The following is a 14,692-nucleotide window of genomic DNA, read 5'->3' as shown; positions in this document are numbered from 1 at the left end:
ACCCAACCTCGGGCCTCCCCTGGCGCTCTTCCGAAGGCACTGCCATGGCCAACGCTTCTCCGCTGCCATGCGCCAAGCCCAACCCCACCCCCACCAACTCCCCCTCAGCTATTTGACCACAGCGTGCATCGCAAAGCAATTGAATGACTGTGCAATGCTTTCTCCTTAAATCCACGCTTCTTCCCTTATCAGTGTGCAAGAGGATGTGGCGGACGTGGTGGTGGGAGTGAGTGAGGAATCTCTCAATGCCCCACCAGAAACTCCCTCCAGAAAAGTGCCAGGTCTGTAAAACTCGCAAGTGGCCTTAAGGGGAGAATGGATAGAAATTGTTTCTGCTCATGGAAATCACTGTCAGAGTGTTAGTAATGAGCCGCACAGTCAGAGGGTCAGTACTGAGGGAGAATCTTTGTAGTCTGGGTGGCCATTCAGCCCCTCTCAAGCCTGTTAGACAGGAACAGGAGGAGGCCATTCTGCCCCCGAGCCTTCCTCGATTCAACTAGATCATGGCTGATCTGCATCTTAACTCCATCTGCTGCCCTCAGTTCTGTAATCCTCAATCCCCCACTTACCCAGAAAAATCTCCCAATCTCAGGTTGGAAATTTTCAATTGCCCTCCCCCTCATCTCAGCCTCGACAGGCTTATCGGGGGGAGGGAGTTCCCCATTTCCACCCTACATTGTGTCAAGTGCTTCCTGACATCACTGCTGACCACCTGGTACCAACTTTGATGTTCTGACCCCTCATTCTGGGCTCTCCCGCCCACTCCAGACCCATCATCTTAAACCCCTCGAACAGAACACCACTTAATCTTCGATACTCGAGGGAATACAGTCTTGCCCTGTGGGACCCCTCATTGGAATTTAACCCTCTCAGACCCAGGTCGTTCTGGTGATTCTGCACTGCAATCCTGAAGGGCTCTCTCTCTCTGTCTCTCTCACTCTGTCCATCTCTCTCTCCTTCACTGTCTATCTCTCTCTATCTCTCTCTCACTATCTCCCTCTCTTTATCTCTCCCTCTCAGTGTCTCTCTCGGTCCCACCTTCTCTCTCTCTCTGTCTCTCTCTCTATAGCAATCTCTCTGTCTCTCCCCCTATCTCTCTTTCTGTTGCTCTCTCTGACTCTCTGACCCTCTCTCTCTCTGTGTCTCTCTCTCTGTGTCTCTCTGTCCTTGTAACTCTCTCGCTATCTCTGTGTCTCTCTCTGTTTGTCTCTCTTTTCCTGTGTCTCTATCTCTCTCTCTTTCTCGGTCCCTCTCTCTATCTCTCTCTCACTTTCTGTCTGTTTGTCTGTCTTACTCTCTCTCTTTCTCTCACTCTCTTTCTCTGTTTGCCTCACTCTCCCTTTATCTCTATCTCGCTCTCTCCACCCCCGTTCAACCTGCCAACTCCCCAACCTGAGCTTTTGAAACTCAGAGATAAAAACAAAAAAACTGTGGATGCTGGAAATCCAAAACAAAAACAGAATTACCTGGAAAAACTCAGCAGGTCTGGCAGCATCGGCGGAGAAGAAAAGAGTTGACGTTTCGAGTCCTCATGACCCTTCGAAGGGTCATGAGGACTCGAAACGTCAACTCTTTTCTTCTCCGCCGATGCTGCCAGACCTGCTGAGTTTTTCCAGGTAATTCTGTTTTTCTTTTGAAACTCAACCTGCCTGACCGCTGTTGAGCCTCTGTTAGGTGGTCGAACTTTTGTTGACCAGCAGGTGGCAGCGTTTGCCACAATTTCAGACTGGGCCATCCACAGGAGGAGGCGATTCAGCCCTTGGAGGCTCAAGGGCCTGACTGAGCCTCCTCCTGTTCCTGTGTAACAGTCTTGAGAGAGGGGCTGTATGGTCTCTTCCTGTTCATGTTTGCAGAGAGGTGTACACACACACACACAATATACCACTGACTGAAACAATGATTAATTTTATTGAGTACAAACAAAATATCATAAATACGCAGGTAGTTTCTCTGGCATCAGCTCGATGGGCCAAATGGCCAGCTATGTTGTAACGACTGTCGGTTCGCTAACCAACACCGCGATTTAAATTCAGTATCGTGCCGCGATTCACAAGAGGGTTTCACGTTGAACCACGAACATGATATCAGTGGCACCCTCTACAGCCTGGACACAATACACAAGTATTTACAGATCAGGGTGGGCCCAGCTGCTTCCAGGATTTGCCCAGAACTCATCCTACCTCGGGTCCCCCCTGGGGCTCTCCCGAAGGCACTGGCATAGTCAACGCATCTCCGCTGCCATCCCCCACCCCCAAACCCACCAACTCCACCTCAGCTATTTGCCCACAGCGTGCATCACAATGCAATCGAACGACTGTGAGTTGCTTTCCCCTTAAATCCACACTTCTTCTCTTATCAGTGTGCATGAGGATGTTGGGGGGTGGGGGTGGGAGTGAGGGAGGAATCTCTCAATGCCCCACCCAAAACCCCCTCCAGAAAATTGCCAGGTCTGTAAAGCTCGCAAGTGGCCTTAAGGGGAGAATGGAGAGAGATTGTAGCTGCTCATGGAAATCACTGTTGGAGGGTCAGTACTGAGAGAGCGCCGCACTGTCGGAGGGTCAGTACTGAGCCGCACTGTTGGAGGGTCAGTACTGAGGGAGAACCTTTGTATTCTGGCAGGCCATTCAGCCCATCTCAAGCCTGTTAGACAGGAACAGGAGGAGGCCATTCTGCTCCCGAGCCTTCCTCGATTCAACTAGATCATAGCTGAACTGCATCTTAACTCCATCTGCTGCCCTCGGTTCTGTAATCCTCAGTCCCCCATTTACCCAGAAAAATCTCCCAATCTCTCGTTGCAAATTTACAATTGCCCTCACCCCCATCTCAGCCTCGACAGGCTTATCGAGGGGAGGGAGTTCTCCATTTCCACTCCACTTTGTGTCAAGTGCTTACTGACATCTCCCCTGGCCGCCTGGCTCCTACTTTCATGTTCTGCCCCCTCATTCTGGGCTCTACCGTCCCCTCCAAACCCATCATCTTAAACCCCTCGATCAGAGCACCCCTTAATCTTTGATACTTGAGAGAATACAATCTCGTACTGTGGGACCCGTCATCGGAATTTAACCCTCTCAGACCCAGGTCGTTCTGGTGATTCTGCGCTGCAATCCTGAAGGGCTTTGTCTCTCTGTCTCTCTCTCTCTCTTTCTCTCTGTAATTGTCTCTCACTCTCTCTGTCTCTCTGTAATTGTCTCTGTTTCTATCTGTCTCTCACTCTCTCTGTCTCTCTCTCTCTGTCCCTCGCTCTCTCTCTGTCTTACTCTCTATCGCTCTCTCTGTCCCTCCCTCTATCTCTCTTTCTGTTGCTTTCTCTGAGTCTCTGACTCTCTCTCTCTCTATCTCTCTGTGTCTCTCTGTCCTTCTATCTCTCTCTCTATCTCTGCATCTCTCTCTTTATGTCTCTCTTTTCCTGTGTTGCTTTCTCTCTGTCTTTCTCGGTCCCTCTCTCTATCTCTCTCTCTCACTTTCTGTCTCTTTGTCTGTCTCACTCTCTCTCTTTCTCTCATTCTCTTTCTCTGTTTGCCTAGCTCACCCTTTCTCTCTCTCTCACTTTCTTTCTCTCACTCTGCCTGTCTCACTCTCTGTCTCTGTATCTCTCTCTCTCCCTTTCCTCTGGCCTCCATTATACACCCCACTCTATAATTATTTGCGATGCCATGACATACAAGTGTATGGGCCTAGTGCTGGAATAAGGAATTAGAAAAGGGCGGTACTTGATTGACCGACAAAGACTGGATGGGCCGAAGGGCCTTTTTCTGTGCTGTGGACCTCTATGACTCTATGATACATCACATGCCTCTCCATCGCCCTCTCTCAACACAACACCAAGCTTTGCCTCAACTCTCTCATCACATCCCTCTCTCTCTCTCTCTCTCTCTCTTCATCCTTCAGGATGAGACATTAAACCTGAGGCCTGCGTCCACCCCCTCAGGTGGACATAAAAGATCCCCCAGCCCCTATTGGAAGGAAAGCGGGTTGGTGGGGGTGGGTGGGGGTTGGGTGAAGAGTTCTCCCCGGTGCCCTGGGCCCGAAACGTATCCCTCAGCCAACACCACGAAAAGGAACAGATGACCTGGGTCATCGTGTGACATCGGCTGCTCATGGGATCTTCCTCTGCAGCAAAATGGCGATCCCTTTCCCCTAAAAGATTGACCCCACCGGCAAAGGTGCTTCATTGGCTGAGAAGCATTTGTTGGTGCCTGCTGATGGTGACAGGCGCTATATAAACGCTCGTATTTCTTTCGCTACGTTCAGTCTTTCCTTGGCTCTCTCTCTACCTCTCACTCGCTCTGTTTCCAAATCACACTCCATCCATCCACCCCCTCTGAGCCCCGTCTCTCTCTCTCTCTCTCTCCCTCCCCCTCCTCCTCCACCCTGGCCGCTCGCCACCTTCCAACCAATGCTGACCCCCTCCTTCCCCCAATCGCCGGTGGGGGAGACGAGGGGAATTTAATTTTGTTTTGGACGTGGTGAGTTGTTATGATCTGGAAGTCGCTGCCCGAAAGGGCGGGGGAAGCAGATTCACATTCTATAAGGGGGGGGAATTGGATAAATACTGGAAGGGGAAAAACGTGCAGGGTTATGGGTCGGGAAGAGCCGGTGGGTTCAGTGGGGAAAGAATGTGGGGCTAATTGGACAGATCTTTCAGAGAGCCAGCACATGCATGATGGGCTGAATGGCCTCCTCTTGAGCTGTGTCATTCTGTGATTGTACGAACGCCTCCGCATTCAAAGGCTCTAACCCCTGCACCCACATTCAACCTGCCCACCTCCCAACAAGAGCGTTTGAAACCTAACCTGCCTGACTGCTGTTGAGACTCTGCCAGGTCATCTATGTTTTGTTGACCAGCAGGTGGCAGCATTTGCCACAATTTCATATTGGGCCATCCACAGGAGGAGGCCATTTAACCCTTCGAGGCTCAAGGGCCTGAATGAGACTCCTCCTGTTCCTGTGCAACAGGCTCGAGGGGCTGACAGGCCTCCTCCTGTTCCGGTGCAACAGTCTTGACAGGGGGGCTGAATGGCCCTCCACCTGTTCCTGTGTAACAGGCTAGTGAGTGGCTGAATGGCCTCCTCCTGTTCCTTTGTAACAGGCTCGAGAGGGACTGAATGAGGCACCTCCTGTTCCTGTGTAACAGGGTTGAGGGCCTGAATGGCCTCGTCCTGTTCCTGTGCAAGAGGCTTGAGAGTTGCTGAATGGGCATCCTCCTGTTCCTGTGTAACAAGTTCGAGATGGGCTGAATGAGCCTCCTACTGTTCCTGTGTAAGAGTCTCGAGAGAGCGGGCTGAATGTCCTCCTCCTGTTCCTGTGTAGCAGTCTTGAGAGAGGGGATGAATGGCCTCCTCCTGTTCCTGTTTGCAGAGATGTGTACACACACACACACACAATGTACCACTGACTGAAACAATGTTTAATTTTATTGAGTACACACAAAACATCACAAATACGCAGCTAGTTTCGACACCGCGATTTAAAGACAGTCTCGTGCCGCGATTCACAAGAGAGTTTCACGTTGAACCACGAACATGATATCAGCGGCACCCTCTACAGCCTGGACACAATACACGAGTATTTACAGACCATGTTGGACCCAGCTGCTTCCAGAATTTCCCCAGAACCTCTCCGAAACTTGGGGCTCCCTTGGCGCTCTCCCAAAGGCAGTGGCATGGCCAACGCCTCTCAGGTGCCAACGCCCCCACACCCATCCCCACCAACTACCCCTCAGCTATTCGACCACATCGTGCATCACAAAGCCATCGAACGACTGTGCATTACTTTCCCCTTAAATCCATGCTTCATCCCTTATCAGTGTGCATGAGGATGTGGGGTGAGGGTTGGGAGGGGAGTGAGGGAAGAATCTCTCAATGCCCCATCCCACACCCCCTCTAGAAAAGTGCCAGGTCTGTACAGCTCGCAGGTGGCTTTAAGGCAAGAATGGAGAGAGAATGTGGCTGCTCATGGAAATCACTGTTGGAGGGTCAATACTGAGGGAGCTCTGCGTTGTCGGAGGGTCAGGGCTGAGCCGCGCTGTATGAGGGTCTGTGCTGAGGGAGCACCACACTGTAGGAGGGTCAGTGCTGAGGGAAAGCCGCACTGTCGGAGGCGCCGTCTTTCATGATGAAAAAGGGAGACGAACACAGGATGTGCAGTTCAAGTTCTCTCCGGCCCTGGGGCCAATGTTCACTGACCAGCCAGCCACTGCTGACAGAGCGATCAGGCGAGATCCCCATCAGTCCTTAAAGTTCCTCCTCCTTCCATCCGGTGACAAGGAACAGAGTGTGTTCATGTCCGGTCTGTCTGCTTCCTACTGTCTCTCTTGGCTGGTGCTACACTCGGAGTCTTCCTCCGGGCTCCAGAGGCCCACGGCTTTCGGTCTAGTGATGACATTCTGCACCCACGGGTGGCACAGTATCTGGTCGAGGGTGGGCCGTTCGGAGGGTTTCATGGAGAGGCACCATTGTATCAGCTCCTCGCACTCTGCAGGGGGAAGCGCAAGATAGTCTGTTAAAAATTGCATCGGGGGGAAGAAATGAATGTGAGAAAGAGAGAGAGAGAGACTGCAGAAGGTTATGGAGTAGAGGGATCTGGGTGTCCTGGTACATGAATCTCAACAAGTTGGTACGCAGATGCTATGAGTGATTAGGAAGCCAAATGGAAAGTTGTCCTTTATTGCGAGGGGGGGATGGAGTATAAAAGTGGGGAACTCTTGCTACAACTGGACAGGGCGTTGGTGAGGCCGCTCCTGGGGCACTGTGGACAGTTCTGGTCTCCTTACTTAAGGAGGGACAGACTCGCATTGGAAGCCGTACAGAGAAGGTTCACTCAGCTGATTCCTGGGATGAAGAGGGTTTGTCTGATGGGGAAAGGTTGAGCAGGTGGGGGCCTCTACCCATTGGAGTTTAGAAGAATGAGAGGTGATCTTATTGAAACATATCCGATTCTGAGGGAAGGGGTTTGACAGGGTGGATGCTGAGGGGATGTTTCCCCCCCTCAAGGGGGGGATTCTAGAATGAGGGGAGGGGGCACAGTTTCAGAATGAGGGGTCTCGTATTGAAGATGGACATGATAAGTAATTTTTTCTCTCAGAGGGTGGTCAGTCTGTGGAATTCTCTCCCCGCCCTCCCCCTGAGAGAAGTGGGGGTTGGGTCACGGAATATATTCAAGGCCTAGTGAAACAGATTTCTGATCGACGAGGGGAGTTGAGGGTTATGAGGGGGACGGACAGGGAAGTGGAGTTGTGGAGCAATCGGATCAGATGTAATCGTGTTGAATGGGGGAGGAGGATCGAGGGGCTGAATGGTCTCCTCCTGACGCTGTATCTTGAGATCTTAAAAAAGGAGACAGTGAAGGATGTTTTTTAAAAAATAAATCCCCTCTCTCCACCCCATCTGCCACTTACCCTTGGAGATGCTGCAGGGCAGCTGGATCTCTCCAGCCAGGATTTCCACATCTTGCTTGAAGGGGATATCACCACAGACCATGTCGCAGAGCAAGACCCCGAGGGACCAGGCGGTAGCGGAGAGGGCATGGTAGCGCCCTTCGCTGATGTACTCTGGTGGGTTGAACACTCTGGTGCCTGAGCATTTCCATCAGAAAGAGAAGGAAATAGAAAGAGAGAGAGGGACAAGATTAAAACCAGACAACATTCACTGTGAGACTATTTACCCCACCCAGCATTGCTTTGGCGTTTAATGCCCTGATGCCCCCAAATTACCCACGCCTGATGCTCGCCCCCTGCCTTATACCCCCAGCCCAGTGCTAGTACTGAGAAAGCACTGCACTGTCGGAGGGTCAGTACCGAGGGAGCACCGCACTGTCGGAGGGTCAGTACTGAGGGAGCACTGCACTGTCGAACGGTCAGTACTGAGGGAGCGCCGCACTGTCGGAGGGTCAGTGCTGAGGGAGCGCCGCACTGTCGGAGGGTCAGTGCTGAGGGAGAGTCACATTGACGGAGAGTCAGTTCTGAGCCGCACTGTGGGAGGAAATTGGTGCCCGCACAACAATCTGGGATCCCTTGTGGCAGAAAGAGAAAGGGGGAGCCGCTGTGCCCCCAGCTGCTTCCGGGATGTCCCCAGGGAGTGGCCGGGCTGAGATAGGGCACTCACCACTGACATCTGTGTAGGCGGTGTCACGCAGCAGGGCTGCCGAGCCGAAGTCGATGAGCTTGAGCTCGCCGGTGCGCAGGTCGACCAGAAGGTTCTCGCTTTTGACATCCCGGTGCGTGACCCCACAGGCATGGCAGTGCCGCAGTACCTCCACCGCCTGGCGGAAGAAGGAGCAGGAGCGCTCCTCGCACAGCCGGCCCTGCTCGGTGATGAGGTCGAAGAGTTCCTTGGCTCTGGGCGGGTGCTCCATCTCCAGCAGGAAGTCGTCCGGCCTGGAGAACCAGTCCAGCAGGCGAATCACACCTCGGTGCTTCGGCAAAGACACCTTCCTCATCAGGATGATCTCCAGGGGCACACGGCGGTCATTCTGCAAACAGAGGGCACAAGGATGGCAGAATTCAGAACATGGACAGCAGGCAACAAGTTCACAAAGAGTGGGTGACAAGGAGTTGGGTGTGGGAGGTGGCTGGTTTGGGGGAGATGGAGTTGGGTGTGTGTAGGGTGTGGGAAGAGGCTGATTTGGAGGGAACACAAGTTGAGAATGATGTTCTAGCTAAAAAAAAGTCCCTTGTGGGGCGACCCCCGGTGGTGAGTTCACCTTTAACAATTTTCTATTGCGATGTGTCAGTTTCCTGCGTATTTCCCTCTAAACTGATGTCACGGATGGAAAGCAAAGTAACCATTATCTCAAAGGCAATGAGATATAGGGTTGTAATAAATATATCACAGAATGAAGATTGAAATGAAAGCCTTCGTCATTTTTCACTGAATTGCAAACAAGAACCAGCTCCTCTGCACAAACACACTCACACTCACTCTCACACCCACCCGCCAATATACACACACTCAGACACACTCTCTCACACTCAGACACACACTTGCACACAGTAAGAAACACGCGCACAAACACTCACATTCAGGGTTATTTTTACAAACTCACACACTCGCACATTCAGAGTTACTTGTACACACTCAGACACACTTGCACACATACTCACATTCAGAGTTACTCGCACAGACACTCAGACACACTCGAACATTCAGACTTGCTCACACTCAGGTACACTCGCACACTCGCACATTCAGAGTTACTCCCACACACACTCAGACACACACACACACTCTCACATATGCTCACACTCAGACACACTCGCACACACTCTCACATATGCTCACACTCAGACACAATAGCACACACTCACATATTCTCACACTCAGACACTTGCACACATTCTCACACTTGCCCACACACACACTTGCACACTCACATGCACACTTTGCACACACTCAGATGCACACTCGCACACACTCAGACAGAGACACGTTCAGAAGTCTTATTTAATAAATTTGAAACTCACCAGACGACCCCAATCCGCCACTTTCTTCCTGGGCACGTGTTTAACAGCCACCTGTGACAGAAACAGGATCTCAATTCATTCAAACCAGCTGACTTTAAACACTACATCGATATTGATATATTTTAAGTAAAGCTTCATGCTGAGTTAACACACACCTTGTCTCCCTCCCCCCTATAGAAACATCAGCAACAACTGCAGGTGTAAACATTGATTCCTGGGGATTATTTTGGATCTTCATCCCCCCGCGACCCCCGGAATGTTGTAATGTGCTCGCGTTTTATAATTTATTGCACTAAAAACGGAAGCTTCTAGATGGCAGTGTGTCTCTGTGTATGCCTGTGTGTGTGTTTGTGTGTGTGCGTGTTTGGCTGTGCATGATTGTAAGGATCTCTGTGTGAGTGAGTGAATGTGTCCATGTGTCTGTTTGTGTGCATGTTTGTGTGAGTGAGTGTCTGTGTGAATGTTTTTGCCTGTGTGTGTCTCTGATTGTGTTTGCGTGTGTTTGTGTTTCTGAGTGTGTGTTTGTGTGTGTCTGTGTGTGTCTCTGTGTGTGTCTGGGTGTGTGTGTGTTTGTTTGTGTCTGAGTGTGTGTGTGTCTATATATCGATGTGCTTATTTCATTAATGCCCTCCCTTTCCCCTCCTCTCTCACCGGAGCTCCATCGGAGATCCTCACAGCCGAGTAAACAGTTCCGAAGCCGCCGCTGCCCAGTTTATTGCCCACACTGTACAGATGTTTGAAGCTTTCTCTCTACTTCCTCTTCTTTACTGCAGGACCTGAGGCAGAGAGAGAGAAAGAGAGAATTACACTCCATCCAATGATCCCAGCCTTAGTTTAACAAAATTATGACAATCAAACATCACATCAGACTGAAATGGTTCTTAGTGACAAATAATCCCGACCCTTCCCAGCCCATTAAACTCAAGCGAGAGTTAATGAGTTGGCCCACTGCCTCTCTCGCTCACTCACAGGTGTTTCTGTCACCCCTTCTCTCCGTCTCTTGCTAACATCTTTTTTGTGCGTGTCTGTGTCTCTCTTTCTGTTTCTCACTGCTGTCTTGCTCTCTCTCGTTCTGTTTCTCTAGCTCTCTCTCTCTGACTCTCTCTGTCTCTCTTTCTTTCTCTCTCTCTCTGTCTTTCTCACTCTCTGTCTCTCTTTTTCATTCTTTCTCTCGCTTTCCCTCTTTCTCTCCGACTTACTCTGCAATCGGCCGCCTCCAGTCCGTTCACCGGCGCATTGTGTGCACCCTTTTAAAGGGAATTTTTGGGTTGGGGAGGTGGTCGGGTCTCCCTCTTCAAGGGGGTGCCAATATGTTGGATTCCTCTTCCATCTCCCTGTCTGTTCCGTTAGAGGAATTGGTTCCCACTGAAACTTGCTCTTGTGTTGAAATGAATATGTTAGTACCAACGACCCACCGAACCGAACCTCCATCTCCCTCTGCATCCGTCTCTGCCCCCTCCGCCGCAGTCCAACTCTGCCTGTCTCTCTCTCTCTCTCTCTCTCTCTCAGTTTCTGTCTCTGCATCCCACTGGCTCTCAAGAACTCCTGCTCAATCCCCTTCTCCCCAAACACCAACTTCTGGGGAGCGGATTGGGGCGGGGGTTGGGGTGGGGTGGAGGGGGATGTTAAAGACCCTGCGCGGACACTCGGGGAACTCACGTTGTTATAAAAAACTTCATACCTGGGTGCGATTCCTCGGCCGGTGTCTGACTGCACACAGTCCCGGACTTGGTATACAGCATGGCTCTGCGGGGGACGCTGCTCTTAAGATTCCTCTGGGCAGAGAAAGATAGTCTCGTAATCGTTTACAAAATGTTTCTTTTTAAAGCAAGAATTTTGTCCTTCAAGGGGTTCACAGGCAGAGCAGAAGTTGAGTCTTTTGCCCCTTTCCCTGGTTGCTGTTGGTTACAAGGCGGTGTGTCAATTTCACCTCGAATGTATCAGTGTTCCAGAGAAGGCTGGAAATCCACAACCAAAACCCCCAAAAATACCTGGAACAACTCAGCAGGTCTGGCAGCATCTGCGGGGAGGGGCACAGTTCACCTTTCGAGTCCCTGTGACTCTTGACCAGAACTAAGGGAAAGCAGGAGAGGGGTGAAATATAAACTGGTTTAAGGGGCAGGGGGAGGGGACAATTAGAGCTGCATCGAGGGTCAGTGAAAGGTGGGGGGAGACAAAAGATGTCACAGACAAAAGGAGAAAGAGGTGTTGATGGTGGTGAAACTGGCGAAGAAATGTGCTAATGGGGACATTAAGGGTAGAAAGCAGATAGACCAATGGATGGAAACACATTTAAAAATAATTGGGATAGGTGGGAATAGAAAAATATTTATAAATTATTGGAAAAGAGGGGGTGGGGATGGAGGAGAGAGTTTGTGATCTAAAATTGTTGAACTCAGTATTCAGTCTGAAAGGCTGTAAAATACCTAGTCGGTAGATAAGGTGCTGTTCCTCCAGTTTGCGTTGAGAAATAAAACAATTGATGTTGCTCTCACTCTTTCTCTCTCGCTCTCTCTCTGACTCTCTGTCCTTCTATCTCTCTCTCTATTTCTGCATCTCTTTCTTTTTATCTCTCTTTTCCAGTGTCTCAGGTGGACATAAAAGATCTCCTGGCCCCTATTGGAAGGAAAGCGGGCTGGCGGGGGTTGGGGTGGGGGTTGGGGGGAAGAGTTCTCCCTGGTGTCCTGGGCCCGAAACTTATCCTTCAGCCAACACCACGAAAAGGCACAGATGACCTGCGTCATTGTGTGACATCAGCTGCTCGTGGGATCTTCCTCTGCACAAAATAGCGATCCCTTTCCCTACAAGAGTGACCCCACCTGCAATGGTGCTTCATTTTCTGCGAGGCTCTTGGAGGTTTCTGCTGGTCGGCAAAGGCGCTATATAAAGGCAAATCTTTCTTTCGCTACGGTCTGTATTCCCTTGTCTCTCTCTCTCTCTCTCTTCGATGAGGGCGGAATTGGATAAAAATTGTGCAGGGTTATGGGGGAGTGGAAGTGCTGGTGGGGTCGGTGGGTGAAGAGTGTTGGTCTAAATGGACAGCTCTTTCAAAGAGCCAGCACATGTATAATGGGCTGAATGGCCTCCTCTTGTGATGCGTCATTCTGTGATTGTACGAATGCCTCCGCCTTCAAAGGCTCCGCACCCCCCTCCTCCACCCCCGTTCAACCTGCTCACCCCCCTACATTAGTTTATGAAACTGAACCTGCCTGACTGCTGTTGAGCGTCTGTTAGGTCGTCGAGGTTTTGTTGACCAGCAGGTGGCAGCATTTGCCACAATTTCATATTGGGCCATCCACAGGAGGAGGCCATTCAGCCCTTCGAGGCTCAAGGGTTTGAAAAGGCCTCCTCTTGTTCCTGTTTAAAAGGCTTGAGACAGAGGCTGAATGGGCCTCCTCCTGTTCCTCTGGAACAGTCTCGGGAGATGGGGCTGAATGGCCTCCTGCTGTTCCTGTGTAACAGGCTTCAGAGAGTGGGCTGAATGGGCCTCATCCTGTTCCTGTGTAACAGTCTCGAGGGAGGGGCTGAATGGCCTCCTCCTGTTCCTGTTTGCAGAGACTTGTACACACTCACACACTCACACACACACAATATACCACTGATTGAGACGAAGTATAATTTTATTGAGTACACACAAAACATCATAAATACGCAGGTAGTTTCTATGGCATCAGCTCGATGGGCCGAATGGCCTGCTATGCTGTAACGATTGTCGGTTCGCTAACCGACACCATGATTTAAAGACAGTCTCGTGCCGCGATTCACAAGAGGGTTTCACGTTGAACCACAAACATGATATCAGCGGCACCCTCTACAGCCTGGACACAATACACGAGTATTTACAGACCAGGGTGGGCCCAGCTGCTTCCAGAATTTCCCCAGAAGCTCATCAAATCTCGGGCGTCCCCTGGTGCTCTCTCGAAGGCACTAGCATGGCCAACTCCTCTCCGGTGCCATCCCCAGCCCCATCAACACCCCCTCAGCTATTTGCCCACAGCGTGCTTCACAATGCGATTGAACTACTGCGTTGCTTTCCCCTTAAATCCACATTTCTTCCCTTATCAGTGTGCATGAGGATGTGGGGGGTGTGGGGGTGGGTGTGGGAGTGAGAGAGGAATCTCTCAATGCCCCAGGCAACAGCCCCTCCAGAAAAGTCCCTGGTCTGTAAAGCTCGCAAGTGACCTTAAGGGGAGAATGGAGAGAGATTGTGGCTGCACATTGAAATCAGTGTTGGAGGGACAGTACGGATGGAACGCTGCACTGTCGGAGGGTCAGTGCTGAGAGAGTAGGTTTGTAGTTTGGGAGGCCATTCAGCCCATCTCAAGCCTGTTAAACAGGAACAGGAGGATGCCATTCTGCCCCTCGAGCCTTCCTCGATTCAACTAGATTACAGCTGGTCTGCATCTTAACTCCATCTGCTGCCCTCGGTTCTGTAATCCTCAATCCCCCCCTTACCAGAACAATCTCCCAATCTCAGGTTGGAAATTTACAATTGCCCTCCCCCCCATCTCAGCCTCGACAGGCTTATCGGGGGGAGGGAGTTCTCCATTTCCACTCCACTTTGTGTCAAGTGCTTCCTGACATCACCCTTGACCGCCTGGCTCCAACTTTGATGGTCAGTCGCCTCATTCTGGGCTCTCCCACCCCCTCCAAACCCATCATCTTAAACCCCTCGATCAGAACACCCCTTAATCTTCGATACTCGAGGGAATACAAGCTCGGCCTGTGGGACCCGTCATCAGAACTTAACCCTCTCAGACCCAGGTCGTTCTGGTGATTCTGCGCTGCAATCCTGAAGTACTCTCTCTCTCTCTCACTCTGTCTCTTTCTCTCTCTGTCTCTCTCTTACTGTCTCTCTCTATCTCTCTCTGTTTCTGGCTCTCTGTGTCTCTCTCACTCTGCCTCTCTCTCTCGCTGTCTCTCTCTTACTTTCTCTCCACATCTCTATCTCTATCTCTTTCTCTCTCTATTTCACGCTGTCTCTCTCTGTCTCTCTTTTTGTTTCTCTCTCTGTTTCTCTCTCTGTATCTCTCTGTCTCTGGCTCTCTGCCTCTCTCTCTCTCTCTGTTTATCTCTTGCTCTCTCAGTGTCGATCTCTCTCTGTATTTCACTGTCTATCTCTCTCTATCTCTCTCTCACTATCTTCTCTCTTTTTCTCTGCCTCTCTCTCTCCCTATGTCTCTCACTCTCCCTCTTTCTCTCTCTTTCTGTCTCTCCCTTTATCTCTCTTAC

General features: G+C 50.9%; 1 pseudogene; it reads right to left on the bottom strand.

Annotated features, from left to right (window-relative positions):
• Positions 1–2,047: 2,047 nt before the first annotated feature.
• On the bottom strand, positions 2,048–14,089 carry LOC121272778 (annotated as a pseudogene).
• Positions 14,090–14,692: the final 603 nt, after the last annotated feature.

Source organism: Carcharodon carcharias, chromosome 35 (genome assembly GCF_017639515.1).
Source record: "Carcharodon carcharias isolate sCarCar2 chromosome 35, sCarCar2.pri, whole genome shotgun sequence".
Classification (NCBI taxonomy): domain Eukaryota; kingdom Metazoa; phylum Chordata; class Chondrichthyes; order Lamniformes; family Lamnidae; genus Carcharodon; species Carcharodon carcharias.
Note: the sequence above shows the minus strand (reverse complement) of the source record. Positions and strands in the feature narration are given on the sequence as shown.